This window comes from Phalacrocorax carbo, chromosome 4, assembly GCF_963921805.1.
Source record: "Phalacrocorax carbo chromosome 4, bPhaCar2.1, whole genome shotgun sequence".
Lineage (NCBI taxonomy): Eukaryota > Metazoa > Chordata > Aves > Suliformes > Phalacrocoracidae > Phalacrocorax > Phalacrocorax carbo.
This window is the reverse complement of record NC_087516.1, coordinates 48,008,700-48,033,489: the sequence shown is the minus strand read 5'-3', so window position 1 is coordinate 48,033,489 and position 24,790 is coordinate 48,008,700. Positions and strand designations below refer to the sequence as shown.

The following is a 24,790-nucleotide window of genomic DNA, read 5'->3' as shown; positions in this document are numbered from 1 at the left end:
AAAATGTAAACAACTGTCAACTCTTCTGGAAAAGCTAGTTTTGCCCTGCCTGTGACTTCCCCAGGAGAATTTCTGTTTTTTTTTAAAAAAGTTTTATGCTGAAGATTTGTTTCCATAATTGGGACTGGCCAGTTTTCTCTTAGAAAAAATGAAAACTAAACCCTTTCCATGTAAAACAATTGCTACTAGAACCACAGCACACAAACCATGTAGAGAATAGTGTCAGCCACTTCAGCGGGGATTGCAGCCAATCATTTTCAGATTTGGGTGCCTCAAGAGAGGCAGTTAAATCCATATTTAGACACCTAGATTAGAAGTGCCTAGTCTGGCTTCACTGCCAGCACCAACAGATCCTATGGGTGTCTTCCACTGTCTGTCAAATCCAGGATAATTGAAAGTAAATCTATTTTTTTAGGGGCCAAGATTAAGAAACATATTTGGCATATAAAAAAAAATCTCAGGCCAAAATTTTAAATGTCTTGTTCAAAATGTTCTTCTTATGTTTATGTTGTTACCTGCTTTCTAAAACTACATCAGACCCAGTGTATTAAAGCATGTGCTCATTGCTTTGGAGCACCACATGGTGCTACCTGAGATTGCTTGGTGCAGAAGTAGAAGTCCTGGGTAAGAAGGCAGATAAAATATACTGCAAATTGATTCATATACTGTACTTTCCTTTGGGTTGGAGATTTTTTCCATGGTAATACTTGGACTATTTTATCAAAGCATGCCCAAATCATTGTGTAACAATACAATAGTTGGCCAGTCAAAACATTCATCTGAGTAGCATATACTTCCCTACTATTTAAACCGGTTTGGAGGATCCCTTTTTTAGTGCTCCTTTTCAGCATGGCTTAGACTGCAGAAATTGCACCTGTCAGTCATGGATAGCAGTTATCTTACAGTATGTTCACAGATCACACACACTTTTTCAGATCTGGGAAGTAATGGGTTACAACATACTACACCAGCTTAAGATAAATGGATAGGAAGCATGAAAGAATACTCAAAAAAGCTAAACTAAAAGGAGAAATCATGTTTCTTCTCTCACTTTAAGGAGGGGAAAGTAGCAACAGAACAGATATAAGATTAGAATATCCCTTAATAACCAATATAGACCATCCTCATATCAGTGTAACATCACCCAAGATTACTGTCAGTTCTGTGAAAGCCTTCCAAGGGTAGAGGCTCTACTGGGTCTCCAGGGAATCTCTTCTAGTGCTTCCCTACCATTAGAAATTTGTTCCTCTTATTAACTAGTTTGCAGACTGAAGCCAATTCTTTTTTTTCCTAGGAGGACATGGAGAACAGTTCCTCAACTCTATGCCTTTCAGGTACTTGAAAACTCATGTCCTCCTCCAGTGATGCACTTTTCATTTAAAAGAATATGACTTCAGGCTTTTTGTGTAAATAATTTTCTCCTAACCTTTGATCTTTTTCTTTACTCTCACCTGAGGACTTTTCAATCAGTGAAAATATTTACCAAATCTGGACACAAAACTGCCCAACTCTGTGACGAGGGGCTTTGTACCTTAAGTAAACATCGTTTGAAGAATCACTATTTTTTCTTTTGAATCTGCCACTAGCTAGTTTAAGTTTATATCTCCTCATTCAAGCATTAGAAAAGATGGTGGACAACTTTTGATGCTTTCTGTAACATGTTCCTTTCTGCATATTGGCATGTCAGTTGCCTCTTTTCCAGGCAAGGTAGCTCTGATCTAGTTAGTTACTCACCATGCTGAAGCTGTTCTAAAACTTAGATCCTTGTACTTTTGTGTTATTCCCTGGAGCCCTTTTTAGAAAGTCATCTTGTCCTTCCCATCGCCACCTTACACTGAGGTGCCTTTAAGGGAGAAGTTATGGCTAGTAGTTCAGCCATTTCATGTTTGCATTTCTTTAGAACTTGGGCAGGTGCCATCCAGTCCTGGTGGTTTGAGTATTCTGTCAATTTGTTCTATAATCTGTTCCACTGACGCTTCAGTTTGTGACAGATTCTCTAACACCTCCTCCAAAAAGAAGGGTTTCAGCGTGGAAAATTCCCTAAGTTTGAGCATGGCAAATTCTTTTATGCCTTGCTTATCTATTGGCTCTCATGCTTCTCTGGCAAGCTTTCTGCCCCTGACGTGTTGGAAAAGGAATTTATTATTACTTTTTATGTCTTTGCAAGCTTTTTCTCAAAATCTACTTTGGCGTACTTTCACATTCAACCTGCCAGTGCATGTGGCCTTGTCTGATACTCTCAGTTGGAGAGGACTTCAAACTTATGAAGGCAGCCTTCTTGTTCTTACTAACTTCCCTTTACCTTCAATTTAGCTATCCTAATTTTATTATTTTAGTTTAGGCAGCATGCATCTGGTGAGAACTTCTGATACAGTATCTTCCAGTAATCTCTATGTAATCTATAAAAATTTCACACTTTGGACCACTCCTTTTACTAAAAGTTAGAAGAACACTTTTGATTTAATTCCTAGAGTGTCCATGATCTCAAATGGTGGCTTCTTTCAAGTTTGCTATTTTTTTCCCATTCATCTTTTTTTTTTTTCCCTGTAACATTTTTGATCTTAAGTATTAGCAGCTGGTTTCCACTGTGGTTTATACGAAGTCTTTATTCCCTTCTTGTACAGGATCCCTTTGTTTCTAAAGCTGGGGGTTTTTTTTTCCCCAGTTCCCGGTAAATCTGACCTCCTTCATTTTCTCAGCCATGCATTGCAGCTTTTCTTTTCTGCCTCCATTTTGTCCTCAGTACAGCAGGAAGGTATCAGAGACTACAACTCTAAACATCCTGGTTTGTATCATTTAACTTAACAACATTAACTTTTGCTGCAGAACTTCTCTCCTACGTCGCTGCTGTTTTGAAAGTGCAAAGAGGTTAAGTCTTCCACTTTACATACAGTCTTACTCATCTGCATGCCGTGTGAGGATGTGTGGTGAGGGGATTGCAGAAATGGGCTTGCAGGCTTCTCCAGTTCTTTCTATTTGCTGAACAGATTTAAAAAATTTGCCTCTGCCCAAAGAATTAGCTAAGGAATCCACCTCTGATCTTTAATTAGGAGAGTGCGTTTTATGGATTACACTATTTCTGTATATTTTTGATGGAATCAGGTTTTAAATCTAAGATAACTAAATTAAGAGATAATAGCACAGTAGCACTCATACAGGGAATTCATCAATGCAAACAGTCTACTGAAGCAAAATCTGTTCTTACAGCACTTGTTACTGTTGGGCTTCCAATGCCCTTAGTAAACATTTCCATTTAAATGATTTTGGAGTGATTACACCTCTTTTTATTTTATTTTGGAATTAGAAGCAAAGTCAGTAGAATTTTTTTTTGTTCTATTTGTCAATAGTGCTTGTTACATTGATATAGTTTAAATGATTTTTTTAATAATTATTGTTTCTCATTTTAAAAAAATTTAATTTATTTTTCTTCTCTTTAGTACTCACTGCTTTCATTTCTGAAGATTAGGTAGAAAGTAAAAATGCCATTAGTCAGCTTTGAAAATCAAGCTATATGTTAAATAACACTATAGATAAAAATCCCTAAATATTTTTTTAAAAATGGAAAATTATGAGATCAAGTATACTTTTCATATACAGTAACAGTTCACATTGACACACAAGCATATAGGTTTTAATCTAAAATAAGATAATAATTGCAATATATTAAGGTAGAGCAATGTGCTGGAGATGGGTATTCCAGAAATCTCCAACAATTTTGCTTTACTATGCTATCAGTGTTTATTCCAGAAAATGTTTTCATTCTGAGCATCTATTTTGTAAATATTTCCTGCTTTTACAAATTTTCAGTGAGTTTGTCATCCCTTTGGTTCACAGGATTCAGGGGAAAAAAGAAAACCAAAACCTAAGGAAATAGTTGTATCTAAATAAGGAGAAAAGACATACTGAGAGTCACTGAGCAATTATACATTTACTGTCAATTTCTCCCAGTAAGCCATGGAATAAAGCACCTTAGACACATCTCCAAAAATTATAAATTTTGGATATGCTTTGGTTTGTCTAGTAATGAAAAAACTAATTTTCTAAAGATGAAGAGCTGTTGAACTTCCAAATTTGTACTGGAAATCCCCTTTGATGGTTTTGGTAATATGCAGCTCTATATTTGGCTCCAAAATAAACAGTTGGATCAGCTCTTCTCTTCTAGACAGCAGGTACAGGAGCAGAGGGAAGGGAAAACTGCTTGATGATTTCTTTGTTGTGTTTCTTCTGAGTTCTCCAAGGAGTGGGACAAAGCTTTTATCCAGTGAAATTAGGCACAGTATATGCATCCTCAAACTCACAGATCCTGTAAGCTTCAAAACACAGTGTCATATTCGCACAGGTCATACAACATCACGCCATTTGAGTGCTGTTTCCTCGTGTCACAGCTGTGACAGAACCATACCAGAGGCACCTCCCAGTGCCTGTTGTTCATGGTATTCATTGAAAGGAAGGATCAATGGGAAAGGAAATACAGTAATTTTTCCCTGTCTAGAAGATACTTCATATTCTTTGCCCATTACAAAAGGTTATGCTATTACCCACTGAATGCCAATAAGAAGTTCAGCATTAAATTGAACATAAATATATATGCATATTTTTAAAAAGAAGCATCTTCCAAGTAGACAAGGTAATGCTATGATTATAGATCAGTGTGTCAGCTCCAGTGAAAATCAGCATCCGTTATCACGAGCAGCAGTTTCACCTAAACCTAATTTAATCAAGAGTTGGAAAACTCTCTCTGGCAACAGCAAACACTCATTAAGGTGCATCAGCCTTCTCTTGTCAATTAGAGTTGATTCAGTATAGCACACTGGATGCAGACAGCAACCATAAACAACCATCTGTGCTTTTAAATGAGGTTTTCCAGGTTCAGATCCTCATCAACACAAATAATTGTAGTCACCCCAGAAATCAGCTTGAAAGTCAACTGATTACACTTGAGAGAGTATGTTTATACCTGGCATAAACTCCAGGACTGATGCTCCACCTGCTCATATTTTTTGGCAGTTCACGTTCCATCCCTTCACAAAAGAAGAGTTGACTCCAATACTTTGTAAGTATCTTTATGAACATTGAAATGTTCATGAAAAAATATTTCCAGATGCTCCATTGCCTTTGCTATACTGCACATACTGTCATTTCCCTGTTTCCTGCAAAATTTTGTCGCTTGATAGAGGAGAGCCATCAAGGCTTTTGAATTCTTGAAAAATAAAGATTCTGTGAACCAGTTTTTCAATTTGTGGATTCTGTTGTGCAACTTCTACAGATGTTCCTGAATTTATGTAATTTTTTAAAAGTTCAAAATCAAATTCAAAACTCAAAAATGTCAAGCTTTTGAAACTCAGAAAAAAAATCAAGACAATCTTAACAGAAGCCATCGAGACTAATGGAGAGCAGCCCAGAGGGCACAATAAGTCTCTAGCTGGCTGGACATCTCTGCAAAGAGAAAAAGGAAAGGCAGTTTGTCTCTCTGAAATTTACTGCCAGAACAGCCCTACTAGACATAAGAATAGAAGTTAGAGATTTTGGCAGAGTGCTCTGAGCCACTTTATTATGCTACTATCGTTGAGTACAGTGCTATAATTTCTGCAGAGCAGGCTGCTTCTGCCACTCTACTTGAGATTTTCCACCCAAACATGACAAAGATAATAGGACTAAAGTAGGGCAATTATTCATGTAAGAAACTTAGCAATACAGCAGTATGGAACACAAAAACCATGAAAAAATTACTGGAACTAATCAGGTCAGAAGTTCATAATGAAAAGCCATTGCTGGACAAAGAATGGCTAGCTTGTATAGGATAATGCAGTATTAACAAGGCACGTGCTGAGCAGGCTGTAGTGAAAATTAACTCTGAAGAAGAATAAAATATTCTTCAACCATTAATCTACCCAACTTCTTAGAGATACTACAGTTTTCTCCTCAGTTCTTGGAACGGTTTCTGGCACTAAAACAATAATAAAGTGAAATGGCTTCCACCTAAACCACAAATACTGGCTTGTATGAAGCCAGTAAGCCAACAGTGCAGACACAGATGCATTTGCTCTGTTTCATTTCAAACCTACTTGAACAATATCAGTTTGATGTGACGTGGTAACTGCCTCTTAAGGCTCGCGTGAGTTGCAAACCATAGTTGGAAACAGGAGCTTACTGTTAGCGAAAACAGAACCAGGGGTATTTAGCCCAAAAGGCTGAGGCATGCAGTTGGTGCAAAAAGTTTTCCTTGGTTGTGAAACAGTCGTAGAATATAGGACCACAGAAAGGGCCCTAGCCTCATGTTGCCGTCTGTTGTACTCTCTCCCCAAGAAGGTTCTGAACACGTGAACTGAAAATGAAATTTAATTGTAATGAGACAGAGAAGAATTGTGTTTCTACTTCAAAATGCCCTTTAAGCAATTTATTTATCTATGCCTGTTTGCCTTCTATTTATTCCCAAACGTGGAGATTAGGTAACAGTTCGCATTGCCATGTGAAACTGAAAATGCAAATAGTCTGCATTTTTTATCACTTTTGTATTAAAGTTCCACAAAATCAGAGTGTGAATTGTGATATATGTTTGTATTGAAGCTAAGTGGGATCCTGCTTTGGGATAAGTAAAAAATAGTTCCTCTACAACCTGCAAAATTTACATAAATGTTAAACTAATGTAATAATATAATTAGGTGATATTTTAAAATATTCTGCATAAACACTGTCAGTTTGTATTTGTATCTAGATACAAGGTATGTTTATTTTGGTTCGTGAGATTGCAGCTCAAATATTAACAGAATTTCAGGTACCTAATTTGAGTAAGACAATGACTGCAGTTAATGAAGCTATATAAATCTATTAAATAATTAGACAGAAAAATGTCTATATCCAAGCCAAACCCCATAAAATTTCACAGTTATCTTAGGAGATAAATGAGACACATTTACATTTAAAACAGAATGTAACTTCGCAATCTTCTCCACTTCCAGCAGAAGTTTATGGAATACATTATTATTTTTTTTAATACTCAAGTGTAGCATCTACTTAATGGCCTTTGTTACATGTTCAGAAAACTTGCAAATATAGGCTGTCATTATGTTTCTGTCTATTTGAAATGAATCCTGTGAAGGACAATCAGAAAATTAAAAACAAAATATATACACTTATTTTTGTCTTTTTTAAGCAGACGATTCATTGGGATGACTGTCCCGTAAGGAGACCAAACTGCAATGGAAGAGAATTAGTGTGTTATGGCAATTCAGTGTACACCAACCATGATTGTTGGCAAGTCTTTACTTCAGGGAAATGAACAGTAGCCCTCACTGGAAATTCAACCTGTTGTACAGTTATTAGCGGCCTCAGCACATACTGATGAGCGAGGCAAGTGTGAGCCAATTGTTACCCCTTAATACGGCAAATGTAGAAGCCTTGTACACAGTTAAAAGATGGGCTTGCTTTGAAAGCAAATTATCTTTTCTGAGAAGCCAAAAAGCAAGTTACTTCGTCTTTTATGACTTTGTAAAACCTCACTCCCTTAAATGAAAGCAAAATGCATATTCTGAAATGACATTGCATTTGCCTTCTTACAGTTACTTCTACCTGGAAAGTCACTATGTATGTAACCTTCCTAATAACACTATATGTAGGAGTTTATACTTGACTTAGAAAAATTCTCCTCCTCTACTACCTACACAAAATGAGTTACTGATGATCATTTTAGTCTTTAGCTACTGTTTAGAAAAGTAAGGAGAAAAAAGTTTCATAATGGATTAACCTTCACATCTTGTCTGAAGTAGGAGTCCTGTGGAAATGAATAATTGGCAGTTCCTGGCTTTTCAGATTCAAAAAACCTCCTCACATTTCATAGCTTCAAAAATCTCTATTTTGTATAAACTAATACTCAAATTTCTTCCAAGAAAGTCCATTTGCCAGTAAGGTAGGGTAGTAAATGCAAAGTATGGCTATATCTATTTGCATCTGTGTACCAGGAAGACGAATATGTCTAAAATAGGACATTGTTCTGAGAACCATGCAAAACCAAGAAAATAAAATTAAAGGGAGACAGACCTCAGAGAACACAAGCAATATGTAGAATATTTTTATATTCCACTTTACGCCAGATCTCTAAAGCTGAAAGCACTCACCTGCATTTCACATAAGACACTGTTTCAGTGGCCAATGTTGGTTTTAAATAAAAATGATAAAGATGCGTATGCACGAGTTGATTTTTCAGTTAGTTCCATCAAGATGGAGTTAACCCATGTGCTCAGTGCTGTCCCTATTAGTGAATACATGGGAGCAGAAGTTCCTTGCTCTTACCAGAGTCAAGAATTGGGCTTCTTCTTTTCATTTTGACAAGACACAGATTTTTCTGGGTTTCCAAACAAGCAAAAACTGATTTGCCTTTCCAGTCATGCCAAAAAGGAAATAGACCAGCTTCCCCTTACTGCTCTAACAACACAAAGAAGATATATTTGTATTTTAAAGCATGTATGAAAAAGAGAGCACAAAATTTGAAGTGGTTCTTTGGCACATCAATAAATCCCATCTAACCAGCATAGTTTATTTGTCCCTTCACTCCCATCCAGTGAAAAAAGCCAGAGTGATCTTCGCAGCTGCTACTTTTCAAGACAGACAGCATCTCAGAGATGCACATCCATCAATATGTCCTGCAAACTTTTAAATGTTCTGAAGCATTGTAAAGGCATAAATCACACAGTAATAAATACATCATACCATATTTGGAGATGAGGTTTTTGAAGATACACTATTATTTAGAGCAATAGAGGAATCCTGAAAACACTTTCTAATGCTGTTTTTCTTTCCTCTGTTTTTAAAATATACCCAGGCTGCAAGCAGAATTTGCTTTTTTCTCTTTTTTTACATCTATCTTGGATTACCGTTGGGTAACCAAAGAAAAAAAAAGCTGTCTTTTGCCATCGTCTGCAAAGGAGGGAGGCATAAATAGGCTTGACAGCAATAATTTTGAGAAAAAGATTCAGATATTTAATAGTTACTCCTAACAACTAAATAGTTATTCAGTTGTATATTTTCAGCCAGAAGACTGCAAGTTCTTGAAGTTTCCTATTGCATGAGGCCTCACATAAATAAATACAAAATCTAAAAACCAAGAGAAATTTAATTTTAAAACAACAGAAAATTTTAAGTAATAATGCCACTACTGTTGCCTCCTTGCCTTAGTCACAGGAAATGATGTCAAGTGCCCTGAATGACAGACACCGAGTGTGATCCTGAACAAGTCACATTTTCTTTACACCCCACTTCCTCCTCTGCAATAACGGGATGGCAACACTTCCTTCTCTCACAGAGAGGTTGTCAAGAAAAATACATTAAGAGCTGTGAATGGCTGCCAGACAAGACCACCCTAATTATCTGACCAAATATGAAATTTGGCAAGATGTATGCTTCTGTGTTAGGGAAATTTATTTCTTCTTATAAGGGGAAGCCAGGTACAGTTTTTCCTCTTTAACATCATTCTTAATCCCCTATCCTTTCCATTGAATATTCTATTTAAGTTCTTCTGTAACAGTTATTGCAGTGATATGTTAACACCACCCAAAAGATAGTCTGACCTCCCTTCTTTAGCCTTGAATCAGAGGTGTAGTTTTCCCTGTTGTGGTCATTTGTGTGGGAAGGTTAACGAGCCTCATGAGCCTCACATTTGGTGTGCTCATCTAGGGAGTAGTTCCAGATTGAAATCCCATTTCTGAACATACCAGTTCTATACTTGACACAAACGGATCCTGTGACAAGCCTCTGCTGTGGCTGACCACAAGGTGAAGTTTGTCACATCAGTTGGAGCAGCATTTTGAGGGTGATTACCTACAGCAGAGCTGGACAACTATCACACAGAGGCAGGGAAGGGAGCAAGCACATACCAGATTTGCTCACATATCGTGTTGTCACTGACTGAACTAACTGTATAAATTGCTAGGCCATATTCTCCCTCCTTTTTTTTTTTTTTAAGGAATAAATGAGAAACAAAGCAGCACAGAATTGCAGTTAATTTCTGCAAGACACTGTAGCTAAACTGGAGTCCTGTATGTAGAAGAAATAGCATTTCTTTCAGGAATGAATGGAGAAATATAGTTATTTCAGCTGTGGCTGTGTGAGCAGGCAGAAACAACTGAAAAGTGCTGGAGAAGAGAGCCTTAACCAGTCTGGGAAGAAATACTTTCTGAAAAGACCATTCTTGTAACGGCCAGTTCTCTACACCATTCATGCTCCAGTAGTAAACTGTTTTTTTCTGTAGTTCTACTTTAGTCTTTGTCCAGTTTCTGAGATCAGCTAATTACCTGCACAGCCAGGAAATAGTACTGTTTCTGCCTCATACGACAGTGAGCGCTTTTCTCTAAGTATCATGAGAATTTTGTGCAACGCTGTTCACAATCTCCCGGCCTCATCACAGAAATACCGAGTAGATTGTTGGAAAGGATCCTTTGTGGATGACAGTTTATAAAACCCTAGCTTTTCTACTGTCTTGGAGGCAGAGGGGCTACTATAGAAAATGAACTGATTAAGCCTGCTCTAACTGATCCCACCTTACTCTTCTCCAGTCCTTGTCCTTGGGTTAGGGAATTCAACAAACACATGGAAGAACAGGTACCAAAAGTGTAATGCTCTTTTCCTGTTTCCACTTCTAGAAGTTTATACAGCTGGAAGATAAATCCACAGTTTTTCCTTCTGGTCCATTATGTAAGGAAGAGTGTATTTGGTCTGAACTTCCACAAGGCACTGATCCTGCATGAGACAGGCGAGCATGTCTGGTAGGTGTGTGCTTGAAGAATCTCTTCAAAATTACAGTATTAAAATTTACAGTTATTCCACTTCCAAACTACATGCTGCCATACAACAAGAAAGAAATTAGGTTAGCTATCAGTTTGTCTACAATTTCCAGCTAGCCAACTGGGTTTATGGAGTTAGTGTACTTCAACCAATATTTACCTGGTTTTTAGTCTGCATTTAAAAGCAAAAATAGAAGTGAAAGAAGTAGTTGACATTACTTCTCGTTCCCTGCATTTATGCAGGATAGGTAGAATTCCCCCACCTGTAAAAACAATGTGTAAATACACAGTTCAGTAGCACCTATACTTGGGATAGACACATGACAGTCCTTCCCTGTCAGACACACAATGTCATTATGAGTTTGCCCAGTTCAAACTGGGTGAGAGGTTTTCTGAAAATAGAATGAGAACTAATGAAGACAGAATTTTGTTAGGAAACAACTTCCTGATCATAAAGCTAACTAGTTACTCTCGCTCTGAACCAGCAAGTAAAGGAGCCTCTCCTGGCATGTATCAGGATAAATACTAAAAAGGAATAACAGCTGTTCTTAACACTAGAAAACTGAAAACACGTAAGAGAAATGATTGGGTGACAAATGCAACTGAAACTTGAGAGAGGGGCAGCTGTATGTCACCATCAATGATTTAAGTAAATAAGTGTTTTGACAAAAGCAAACACTTTAACCGGCATTTTTTAATGTTTAAAGCACTTTAAACAGCAGATAACCGGTCAAACACCACAGAAAATAAGAAAAAATCTTTATGCCATTTAAATAATTTGAGTGGTTAGAAATTAAATGTAGAAATTAGTTGCTAAAAAAAATCCCACCCTGAAGGAAAAAAACAGGAGAATTTTCTATTTGGACAGGCATTAGGGAATAACCCCTGACCCTGCAGTAGCAGTTATGGATTCTATCATGTGTACTGAAGAGAGATTACAGAAAGTGATAGCAAAGTCTCTGGCTGATTCCATTGGAGTAAAATAGTCAAGAGTAGAAGCAGATCCTCCACACAATATTCTGGAACAGTTTATCTTTTCTAGTGGGGTGTACAATGTCAGGATGACCTATTGATTGGTTGTTACGTTTTGTCGAGGATAAGTAATGGCTCTACATTTCTGTTTAAATATTAGCTAGTGGAAGGCCTAGAAATTTGTATCAAGCAATGCAATCAGTTTACTAAATGCTGTGGAGAATGAAGGGCTTATCTAACAGTCTTAATGGCTGTGTTGCAGTTAGAGAAAATGGGCTGAAGTATATACAAGCATAAGTAGGAAAGAAAATCTGGTTTGACTGATTTTTGGTGGATGCTCACACACTGCAAAGCCAAGCCCTGAAAGAAACAGTCTGTAATAACACTGGGCTAAGAATTACACCAGTAAAAAAGTGAGTATGTCTGGGAAATTTATTCCAGTAGGGTTGAACTGGTGAAAATATCACTTCTTATCAGATTTATGACAAAATTTTACCACTACACAAAGCAGTTCAGTTGCAGAGATAGACAAAACAAAGTAAGTCTCTTAGAAGTATCTTAAATACTGTATAGCTCTCAACTCACATATGGATTCGGACAGATTATAGTGTTATGGGATCTTAATAAGTGATTTGAGATTAAAAAACTGTTCAGATGTGTGAACCCTCAGGTTCTTTCTCCCCATTCAGACAGGTGGATGATATTTTCCAATAGAAAAGAAAGCTATATTAGATAATGATCCATAACTAGAATTCGGAACAGAAACAGAAAGGTTGATGGAGAAGAGAAGACTGAGGGGGGATCTTATCAATACTTATAAATATCTGAAGCGTGGGTGTCAAGAGAATGGGGTCAGACCCTTCAGTGGTGCCCAACGACAGGCCAAGGGGCAATGGGCACAAGCTGGAACACAGGAAGTACCACCTCAATATGAGAAAAAAAATTCTTTCCTGTGAGGGTGCTGGAGCAGTGGCACAGGCTGCCCAGGGAGGTTGTGGAGTCTCCTTCCCTGGAGACATTCAAAACCCGCTTGGACGCATTCCTGTGCCCCCTGCTCTGGGTGTGCCTGCTCAAGCAGAGGGGTTGGACAAGATGATCTCGAGAGGTCCCTTCCAACCCCTGCCATTCTGTGATTCTGTGTAATACATTATTTCTTCATAAAACTGCAGAAGTAGTCCCAGGAGCAGAAATCAGCTTTACTTCCTAAATGAGAGTCCTTTCCCTTACACTGGAGAAGCATAAGAGCATTTCTTCTGAATTGGTGAGAATAAAACTGATGATCTTAAAGGTCTTTTCCAACCTAAATGATTCTATAAACTCTTTGAATTGATACAGCCTAGCAGTTAGGGTAGTCTTGTCACAGGCGTGTATTTCGACTCCATAGGCAGAGAACACTAAGAGCACCAGGACTTTCACATTCCTTCCAAATGTTCAGCCCCATAAACTGTTTCAAAATTATGAAGAGTAACCCTAGCTTTGAAAGATGGAGAGAGACCTACTGTGAGAGGAATCTGGGCTGTGGACCTCATGTGGATATTCCAACCTTCAACTCTAGGAGGTGAGAGTCTGAAGCTGTGGCTTTCAGACACAGCCCTGACTATATCAAGATGCAAAATAAGGGCACGTGCAGGGGAGGAAGCCGCACTATAAATATGAGCATGGATTTTTATTGTTAACAGCTGTCTTTGTGTCCTCAAAAAAATTCTCTCCCTGCCCTAAATGTTCATCACAATAGCTAAGAAATGGCGACTGAATTGCTTTTCAGCTTTCTTAATGAATCCACAAGTGGAGGAAATAAGTTTTGTCTGCAGTTTATGAATTTTTTTAAAATAGCAAAAATTGCTTCACGTAATTCATTTATATCAATATCCCCTTGCAGTAACTGCATCAAACTCCTTGACAACTTAAAACTGCTATACTTGTGTTACTGCAATGCGTCCTGCTACCTGATGGTAGATGTATGGTACCTGATGGCAGAAAATTAGTAAACAGATATAACTCAATTACATGAGTTTTAATACAAATTGAATTATTTTATTCATAACATTGGTATTCCATGTGTTTATTAAACTGTCCTGCTTTTTTTCTGTGTTGGTTAAATGGAAATCAAACTGTTAAAAGAATCACTTGAGGATATTATGCTGAATTCTCTGCTGATATAAATTGTCATCATACCAGGTTTGGTCCGGTAGTTTCAGTAGAGCAGCAGAGATTTAACCATCATGTCTTATAGCCTAGGCAATTTACTGCAGTTGAGCATAAACTTGAGCAACTAAGCAGCAGATAGAAGAACCCAAGTGTCTCTGGCCTGTTTCCTTTATTTTGGGTTTTTGTTTGTTTGTTTGGTTGGTTGGTTGGTTGGTTTTGGTTTTGGTTTTAAAATTTTTTTTAAGTTCTACTGAGTTTAGTTTATTTCTGAAAACAAATGGTTGCTGGAGGAGAAATTCTAAGAAAAGTCATATTTCAACAATTTATTGTGGGCAAAAATATCCTTAGAATGAAGACATATATATTGGAGCTCTAACAAAAAAAGCACCATCAACAAATAAAAAAATGCTAGTTTCTTCCTACCAGTAGCCATATGGCTTTAGAACTGATTGATGGATGCTGTCACATGCCAAAAATGATGCCAGCATTCGTGCATTTAATAAAAGCACATATTTCTTTGTCCTTTGAAAGTCTCATTTTATCCATGTGCACTGTGGGTGCCTCACTGGAAACTATACATTCCTGCAGGTTTAGATCAGTCTAGGCTGTTACTGCAGGCAAGAAAAATCTCCCCGGAAATTTTTGACTGGCCAGGGGAATTTATGACAGCTGGTAAAGGGCAAGCAATAGCTCTAGCTTCTGACAAACTTCTTTCCCTCTCTCCCCAGTATATAGCCCCAGCTACATCTTAAGCATCTAAAAGCAAGATACCACCTTTTAGAATCTGCCTATTCTGCCGCTGCTACTTTCAAATGTGAAACTGTCACTCTCAAACACAGGAGCACAGAGGGAGGTGCTGCCTTATGCAGAGGCAACCATGAGCTTCTTCAGGCACTGTGGGCCAGCCTGACTGAGCTGTTTCTGGCCCCAGTGAGCTGGGGCTCCTGCCAGCCCCTGAATGCTGAGGAACCGCTGTCCTGCTCCAGGACAAGGTAGCAACTTGTTCCCATGCAGGACCAAATACACAAGCTGAAAGTTTCCAAGGAAACACTTCCAAACTCTAGATCCTACTTAATTTGGGTAGAGTTGTTGCCAGTTAAGACAATGACTACAGAAGATAAGCACCTTTAAAAAGCAGTTGACTGGAAACATTCTGTAATGCTGCTAGGGCTTCTTCTGTGCTTTGGGATTAAACAAACAACATAATAAAGGTAATCTCAGACTATGCAGATATTTTCATCAAGAGCAATAATATCTAGATCAGATTCAAGTGGTTTTTATGTTAGAAAGCTCTTAAAACTTCTCAAATTTTATTGCTTGGTAAGTTTGAAACCAAGAAAAACATTTAAAAGCAAACTGGTTTCATCATTTTTCAAAGCAAAAAGGATTAATTTCCCAGCTGTATCTAAGGCAACCTTCTACGCTTTTTGATACATGATTGTACTATTGCATACAATGTGAAACTGGGGACTAACTCTTTAAAGCAAGAAGCTGAGCAAGACCTTTCATGGTTTCTGTTATGCATAGCCCTCTGATGCTGGGCAGAATAAAGTACCTGCCTTTTCAGCACAAGGAACCTACTCTCTAGTTGGAGTCAAACACCTAAGTCCTCAGTAAAAGCAGAAAAAGGGAACAAGGAATACACTGTAAGAAGTGTAAGAAGAAATTGAACAGTAAGGCTCTCACACTGACACTATTTGGAAAGGCACAAAAAGTGGGAGAAATTGAAGCGCGCTCTGTTTTGGTGGGTTTGTATACCAAAAGGAAAGGCAAAAAGTAGTGTAATTCCTAAAACTGGATAGCTCTACATTAATGTGGTTGCTTTCTATAGTTCATTAGCTTCAGGAATGGCTGCAGACGTTTTCTTCTGCCTTTCATGCAGAAACAAAATATGTGGGCAGCATGTTTTGAAGCAGGGAAGGTAAAGAAAGGTGAGTCCACAGAGGAGTTTGACTGACCTCAAGGTCAAATAACCAACCTTGCAGTTTTGCAGCTTCCCTGATGGGTGGTTGTTGGACAGCACAACATGCTTCAAAACAAGGCTACTAGAAAGGAGATTAATCGATGGGCTAGACTGGGGAGAAGGTCAGCTCTGTGATGTGTCCCAGAGTCCTTTACTATTATTTGTCTGCATAGGCAGCAGGCTAACATGCACTGTTGCATCCTTCCAGGCCGCACACCTCTTTCTCACAAAAAGCAGGGCATACAGAATGGGGAAGGGAAGGGAAGGAAAGGATGGCTCCCCCATGCCAGTATGTCACTTTTGATACAGCCTTGAAACAACACATATGGAGTGTACACCAGGGAAAAAAGAAGTCCTCCCAGGACTTATGATTTTGATGTAACTGTACAAGACTTCAAATTCCTCCTTGATAAACAGTCAGATTTATCAAACCAAAGGAAATGCCCCTGTCCAGAATGAAGATCATGGGTAGCCTCCCAGGAGAAAAGAGGGATCAGAAGATGCAAGAACAGACATCCCAAGAGAGAAAGTTATGTGGGATCTAAATCAGTATCTCACAAATAGAATATTTTAAGCGTCCATATGCCAAGATAACAAAGAGCAACAAAATGACACTTTCTTGGTACTTCTGTTGGGAGATATCAGAGATTTTGTCAAAACCTGTCAAAAGGTGTCAAAAGCTGTTTTAATAGAAATTGAGAGGTGGTAGCTGAACTGAATACTCCCTAGAATACTACCGGACTTTCAAGGGTTCTGATATGAAAAAAAAAAAGACTGATAGCTGTTAAGTTCAGAAATTAAACAGAATCAAAATGAGACTTACATTAAGCCTTTGATTTTTAATTGCTTATAGTGGCCCAGACTTGATTAGATTGGCCTTGTGAAGAAAAAGTTTAATCCTGGGCAGAGAGACAGAGAGAGTTAAGACGTGGGGTTTTTTCTTTAACGGCAGGCAAGGTTAAACATGGCTTATATAATGCAGAAAAGAGCCAAACAGAAAACTAGAAGATTAGGTGATTTGCAGATGGGCATGGAAAAGATAAAATATACACATCTGTAGCAGAGAAATAAGAAAGAAGGGAAGGCAAACTAAAGTGGGGAGGAAAGTCACATACTGCTACACCTGCTGTCTTTTGATGAATCATAAAAATCCTATTCAGTGAGGAGGGTGAAGTCTGAGATAGCGGTAGTGACAGGGAAACAGTCTAAGACTGTTACAGGCACCTATTCACCTTGAAATCTAAGACTCTTTTGCACAAATAATGGACATGAACACAAGCATAGAGTGAAGAAAGTCCATCTGTTTATGCATTTACAAAATGCTTTGAATTATGAATGCATTGTAGGTCTAAATGTAAGCACTAAGGCATCACTGAACCTGTTTAAGTTTTGGTGAGCTGATATACATTTAGTTGCATTTGAATTTGGTCATATTTTTCTCCACTGTAAGCATCAGCATGATTCTAAGATTGTTCCAAAGATAGATTTACTGACAATCCAAAATGGAATTGTTGTGGAGTGGTAAAGAGAGAGAACTGTCTTTGGACTGCATTTTTATGGTCAGTCTGCAATGTAGTTTTCAACACTGACTCTCAAATCATCTTTGCACATTTCTGTAAAAGATCAGACTAATGGACATGATGGCTCTAGGAAGTTTTTGTCTGCTGTTGAGTCACACATTTTTGTTGTGTACACTGTTGTACACAGTAGATTGTACCTAATTTTTAAAATGTTTTCTCATTCAAAGCTAAGGCTGGCATGCTTAAGGAATCTAGCCAGAAAAATGGTATGTTATGGTATATTAGTGATTAAAACTCTACTGGTAATCTATTTTCAGTTACTACTGCCAGGAATGTTAAAGCACTTACACAGTAAATGAACAAATCCAAGAATTAGACACATGAATAGCCTAGATATCACTGGAAACAGGATATGGATGTATGGTGAAGCAGCACCTCATAGTCCTATGCCTTCAGAGCCCAAATGGGAAAAAAAAAAATTTTGTTGTTGGATGTTTGAACTGAAGTGACTATATAATTTGCTTGAAACAAACATCTTAGGTGATACTTATAACTCTTTTCATCTCAGTCTTCACATAAATCAGATCCATCTTAGGTGATACTTATAACTCTTTTCCTCTCAGTCTTCACATAAATCAGATCTACCCTGCCCTCAGGGATTTTTAGAGACTTTGAAGAATTAGTAATATGGACAAACTCCTAAATATTTATCTCAGATACTTGCTAAATTATTGATGCCTGTCAACTCAGTGATTATTTGAAAGAAGGGTATTGACATTATGGAATTAAACTCAAAATCAGATTAAATTTGAAGTCTGCGTCAACAAAATACAAGTAATAAAAAAATCAATGGAAATATAACAGGCTTTTAAGGGTGGTCTGGACCACAGCCTCAACAAGGGCTGCATGAGACAGAACAACTTAGATTTTAAAGGAAAGGAATAATTTCTGACTGGTTCACATTGCTCTGAAGGCAATTGATTGCCATCAACTTCTCTACAATTAGGTTCTCTTGAGATAATTTCACAATATATGTAGAGGGTTAATAATGGAATACCCTCTCAATTTTTCTTTGATGAAGTAGTACTGGTCTCACAGGGCAATCTGGCCACGATAATGGTTTCCTCTTAATTCTCAGTTACATGTTTATATGGAACAGTGAAGATAATTAGTTTTACAGTGAGTCTTCAGTTTTCTACAAATACCTGACTGGGAACTTGTATACAGAGGAGCTGCAGTGATCTAATGAAAGATGTAACATTAAGGCAGTTTATTTTAACTGGTGCAAGTTTGTCTGTAAATATGCATTAGTTTCGTTGCATCTCTCTTTACAAAAATGATAACAAACTTCTCTTGCATCCCAGAGAGAAACAACATCACACCAAGTACTTACTGATTGTGTACAAACACAGAAATCCCAACTACAAACAGACTGGTTTTCTGACTGGTTTCTGGCAGCTCACAAAACACAGAACATACTGGGATCCACCACCAGCTTCACAAACTATTTAAAAGTTGAACATTTAACCCTGATGTTTAAATACCCAAGTTTATTTTCGCATTAGCTTGCAGCTTTCTTAAGGACCTAGCCTCTCTCCTGGAGCCTGGAGCTAAGTGAGGCCCCAAGGCTCCCCTGTACATCACACGGGGCAATAGGTATCCCAGAAAGGTGCAATTATTTACGGTCACCTTCAACACTTCCTGCTGGCTAGAAGGAGAGTCCCAGATTGCACCCCAACCCAGCCCAAGGGCTGTGGGGGCACAGCTCAGTTCACTTGGAGATGGTACTGCAGAGCTCTCCCATAGATGTTACCCTTTGAAAGGCAGTGTTAGGGCCTCAGCAGAGCCTCCCATACCACAGAAGTGAGAGGACCTTCCTGTAATGTGCCAGAACCCTTCAGTTAATGCTGTAGATTTTTCACAGATGAAAGTCTACTCCCCTTTCCAAATACCAGCCTGTTATCATTAGATATGTTGTTTATAAGGTTACAAATTTTAGGAAGAGATAACTGATAGGCAAGGTAACAGCGTTTTCCAACTTCAGGCACCTAGTGGGCAGGAAATGCAGAATGGAGTACTACCCACCCTCCTCTTTTCACATCCCTTCAAAACTAATTTTAAAAAAATCAAGACCTACTGGTCAATTGAGAGTTCTTTATAAACAAGTGTTTTGTTGCAGAGTTTGGCTCCTACATATGCAAAGAGGTGCTTTGCACTTTCATTAGTGTCACAGAAGTTAGGAGTAAACGTGGATGCTCTACCAAGCACTAGATGCAGAGTCCACATGCATGCCCTGAGGTGCACAGGGTATGGGTGAAGTGAGACTGGGTTTATGCTAGTACTCCTTTCCTTTTTTTGACCCTCCTTCATATCTGAGTTTTCACAAGAAAGAGACAACAAGCCATGACAGGTGCACAGGGCTCAATCTACAATTAAAGTCACTGAAATCTGGAAAACTCTGATATTACGGTATATTTTGAGAACTTCCATTTGCCTGCTTCTGAACAACATACAAATGGAAAGGTTTTTCCAGTCCTGATCACGTAAGAGTATCTAGAAAAGGAGATTAATATTGCATAGAAAATGGAAAAGTCTCCCATTTCTCCCATGATTTACAAACATCTGTTCCATGTATTTGCCATTTTGTTGCTTACTGCTTAAGTAGGTACCTATTCAATTAATGCATCAAGTGCAATGTTTTAAATACATTAATATATGTTAATACTACATTCTTAGGACTAGCTGACCTAAAATCTCTGTTCCTCTCTTCTCCCTGAATGTTTTAATTCATTCTTCATTTAGGTGGAAAGCTTGGAGGCAGGAATATGTAAGTTCTAGCAACTGTTCTGGCAATTATGATGTCAATATATACTGGGTGCTATATAATTCAAGCATATTAAGAAATCATCCCTTTTCCTATTCTTTTGTTCTACTGTTCACTGGCTCAATTTTATTGTATTTGTGTACAAATAGATACTCTGTTATATAGGCCATCAGTCTATTCACACATGAAGTATATTACTTCCAGAATACTTAAGTATTCCCTCAGGAATAAATCCAAATTTAATTAAACCCAACACACAGTCAAGTTACTAGTCACTTGTGCTGTCTGGCTTCCTATATGTTGTATGAGTAATGCTACTTTTCCCACTTTTACCTGTGGAAAAATTCTGTCAAAGTAAAACTTTGTACACAAGTACACTCTCAGTAGTGATTAATGGGAACTGTTATAGGAAATGCGTCAAGCTTTAGAACGGTTACCTGCTCAAGAGACATTAGGACATATCAAGTTATTAAATGTAGTCATATGATGCCTGAAACAGATTATTTCTCCACGCTGCAAAAATGACAGTAATAGTATGCGATACAACACAGCTTCTCAAGTGGCAATTTTCCAGCATCTGTTTTCTTAGTTTCATTCTGAACTATGCCAGAGTGTTTTCACCTCAGTACCTCTGACAATTAAAAGTCAGTAATTTACAGATGCTTAACCTAAGGTGACAATTTGGGAACTTCTTTGAATGATAGCAGGAAGAGCAGTGCTGAAATGGCAGAATGGAGAAGGCATCATTATATAGGAACATTACTGGTACTTCTAAAGGAAAAACATAAAAAAGAAAATCCAGTAGCACCTGATATACTCTGTCAGAAACTAACAAACCCTGATACCTGGTAGCTGTGTCCTGGCCACATACCACAGAACCATAATACACTGCACAAGGTGAATAAATTAACTGAGCACCAATCCCTCCTGGCCTTTCCGTGGCAGAAAGAGGTTGTGTGCTCTCTCCCCCCTATGCACATATGCCAGACAGGCCAGAATGGCCTTGTTATAGAAAAAAAGTCATGCACCTGGCTTGGAAAAACTAAGTGTTAATGAAAATTGCATTCACAAATCCTAGTTCCCCATACTGAAAGTATCTCTAAATCCCATAGTGTTTATAAACACACTCTTGAGCTCCTGAGTTCACCTGATGAGTCCTGCTACTGTGGGCAACTATGAAGCAAAATAGTAGTGTGATTTTGTAAAGCATCAGACAACATTCTCTGACACATAAATAATCTGATCTATGTAAACAAAGGCTCTTCTAGAGATCACATTGAATGCAATCTCTTTGTAGTTGAATTTTTCATATTAGAAAATGAATCCTTACTGACCAGACACTGGCAAAGCAGTTAACTTGGAAATGAATGGCCTGTCAAATTAATATACTTGTCCACTTCGGAAGTCCGAGTTACTGTTTGCACTAGATTAGACTTTACATAAAAAAAATAAGACTGTTGCATCATATTCTTATCAGAAAAAAAAAATCAAATGCCCTGTGTAATGAATCATCCTTTATTTACAGTGCCAGTCTGAGAAGATAATAGCACTAATAAACAGTATTGACACAAAGCCTACTGCTTGAAGACCTGCCTGTGGCCTGTGTGCCAGGCTTAACTGAAAATAGTTCTAAACCGAATACTTTATTTCTGTATCCTTGTTTGCACCGCTTTCCAAGTGTGAGATTCAGTGGATTTGCCTTTTTTCTCCTTAAAAAATTCGTATTATTTGTACACCAGGTTGCTCTTATTTGGGGAGAGGTTTAATCTGCGAAAAACACTATGCCATTGGCAGCACAAAACCTTCTGGCTGTTCATAGCAAGCTACAAGAAAGATAACATAACGACTAGTACAAGTTTCCCATTTTACGGAGCAGAGAGTGGTATCTTGATGCACAGAATAGAAGCAGCTCAGATCTGGGCTACCAAAATTCCTGCGTGCCATGTTTATCTCCTACTCTCTGATAAGTGTAATGTAATCCAAGATGGCCGCAATAAGAAACAAGAGTTCATACTGAGCATACCCAGCTAAAATAATATTTTTATAAATGCATATAGTATGCTTATTAACACTGTACAAGCTGTTCTACTACGCTGTTTACTCTCTGTACAAACTTACTGCTTTCATCAGTTTGGATAAGTTATACTATACGTGAGATATTACTAATTGGATATAGTGACTTTGGTACAGAAAAGTAACTGTAAGTAGGAAAAAGAAGACTGTAACTTCACTGTGATGTCCTAAACACAATTCTGACTGCCACAGGAATTGATTCTTAGTCATGTACTTGTCCTATTCATGTAGGATTCCACAATTCAGAGTCCTCTCCACCAAAAGAGAAATACATGACCACATCCAATATTAGCCTTAAGATATGTTGCAAACATTCCCTTTTCTTTTCTGTCTGAACCTTCTCCATTGACTAAATGTTTCTGCAAAGAGGCTTTGTTCTATTTATGTTGCTAGACATAGTAAGATTTTTTAAAAATCAGTATTGATGTAACATTATCTCCATTCGTCTCTACATTTTGCTGTCTTCCTGAATATTACTGATATCATTGAAAAAGCATTGGTATTTTCTGTAACTTTTGGCTTCACATTTTGAGGCAGAAATTTGCAACTCTCCAATATGAAATCAGAAACTGAACAGTCAGTGCTTTAGCCATATAAGATTCAGCCGTTTCACCAGTTTCACTAGCAAGTATTTCCTCTGCCAGCCTGTACTTTACAGCTTTCCTTTGGATTTCTGCATTTACCCTGAGCTGTAACAAAAGCATGTGTGAAACATGGGAACTTAGTCCATAAGCATTTATGTGCTATATAACCGACTGAAAATAAAGTCAGGCAATAGCTCCTTTTCACATTGCTCTGCCCAAATTTCCAAACTGACTGCATTATGAGGAATCAAGGCTTTCACATTAACTCTGCTTTTCATAGACTTTGAAATTATCCATCCTGTCAAAGACAGCAACTTGCATTTTTCACTGAATTTCATGATGCTGAATATATAACTTGACAAAATGCCAATATTCTGCTTAAGTTTGGCTGCAGTACAGTGCGATTACTTTTGTAAAGGAAGTACAGACCGAACTCGCTTCATTTTAGTACAAAGATGTGCACATGCTGTGCATATGAGGTGACAGTCTACTGGGCTTGGGGACGTTGGCGCAAATCTGAAAGGACTCATTCAATATAAAGATGACTATTAACTTCCCTGTCCCATGCCCTTTAAGATTTTTCCATGAAGTGGATCAACTGTGCATAAAGAGAGTGTGTTGTAAAGACCGTGTTCTCTCATGGTGGCCATGGACGTACTTTTTTCTATTGACAGGTACAATAGATATCTATTTTTACTTATGTGTAAGGATAAAAAGATACTTTCTTGCCTTCTTTTCATTGTAAAACATACACACAGTGCAGCTGTAAAGTACAAGTTTTCTATTGATGATCATTTCAGAAAATGTGTCCCCTAAGGATGGCAAAATGATGCCATTTTGTGAAACCCATTTTCATCCACATTCTCCAATATTGATACTTTGCTCCTTCTTTTTTTTTTTTTTTTTTTACTTTAAAGGAAACAACCACCAAATCTGAGTGGTAAGATGATAAGTAACTAGAGAAAGGGATTCATGGAGTGAGGCAAAATCTGAAGACTTCCTTAAAGCAGCAGGAGTACCAAACTGTCACACAGGCAGCCTGGAAGTTAATTAATAGACTCAGAGTGAAATCCAGCAACATAGTTCGCAAGCCCATTGCTTTTCATCCTAACAAACTCTTCTTCTGCAAAATGAAAATGATTGTTATGTGAATGAAAAAAACTTGCGTGTGTACTTTGACTGTGGATATGAAAGACCACAATGCAAACACTGGAGCTTGAAATAATGTTCCATTTGTGCCTCATTTTCCATATGAGCCTGAGCACAACAGCTTCTGGATGGCTGCATAATCGGTGAGTTTGGCATATGACAGATGTGAGAGCCAGCTTGTGAAACAGCAGAGATATGCAAGGACAACTGACCACTGACGGGACCCAACTCCTTAATGTACCAAGATAAAAACCTATTTTTGAGACTGATTGAGTTTTAATTAAAACATGTATACAAAATTGGTGCTAGAACAAGTGATGGTGTGAGGGGTAATGTCTAGGGAAGCATAGACTAGACTGGATCACTTAACTTTGCAAGACAAAAGCCAAGTACTGTTTATAGACATAGTGCCTGATGTGTTCTACGTAATACCAGGGAAGAAAAGAACTACTGAAGCTATATGAGAATTATACTAACAGCAGAGGAAAATTAAAAAAGCCAAAACTTGCTCTGCATAACTTCAGGCTGGAAGTCAGAGGGAAGTTTCTTACCGTTAGAGCAGCGAGGGTATGGAACAGTCCTCCAGAGTTGTGCCAGGCAAAAAATTAAACCCTTAATTGGTTTCAAGATGCATAAATGATCAAGTTAAGAGGAATTATAAAACCATGTTGCTTACAATAGCCTGGTTCCAGCCCACTGCTCCTACTACAGCTCTGGGCTTCTTTGGGAGTATATTAGCAAGGATCAGAAGCATTATAAGTGCCATTGTGGTATCTGTAGCC

At 38.0% G+C, this 24,790-nt stretch overlaps 2 long non-coding RNA genes across 3 annotated transcripts in view; one reads left to right on the top strand and one right to left on the bottom strand.

Moving 5' to 3' along the window:
- Window positions 1-24,790, bottom strand: part of LOC135313091 (uncharacterized) — a 160,463-nt gene that overhangs the window by 55,916 nt on the left and 79,757 nt on the right. Inside the window, exon 4 of one of the 2 annotated variants that reach the window (XR_010372682.1) lies at window positions 6,152-6,325. The exons of the other annotated variant lie outside the window; for it this stretch is intronic. This is a non-coding gene — a long non-coding RNA (uncharacterized LOC135313091). The remainder of the gene's footprint in view (window positions 1-6,151; window positions 6,326-24,790) is intronic. 2 annotated transcript variants of the gene reach the window in all.
- LOC135313093 (uncharacterized) lies at window positions 1,293-24,714 on the top strand. The gene is made up of 4 exons (XR_010372685.1): window positions 1,293-1,334; window positions 5,008-5,053; window positions 10,635-10,757; window positions 23,777-24,714. It is a non-coding gene; the product is annotated as an uncharacterized LOC135313093 (long non-coding RNA).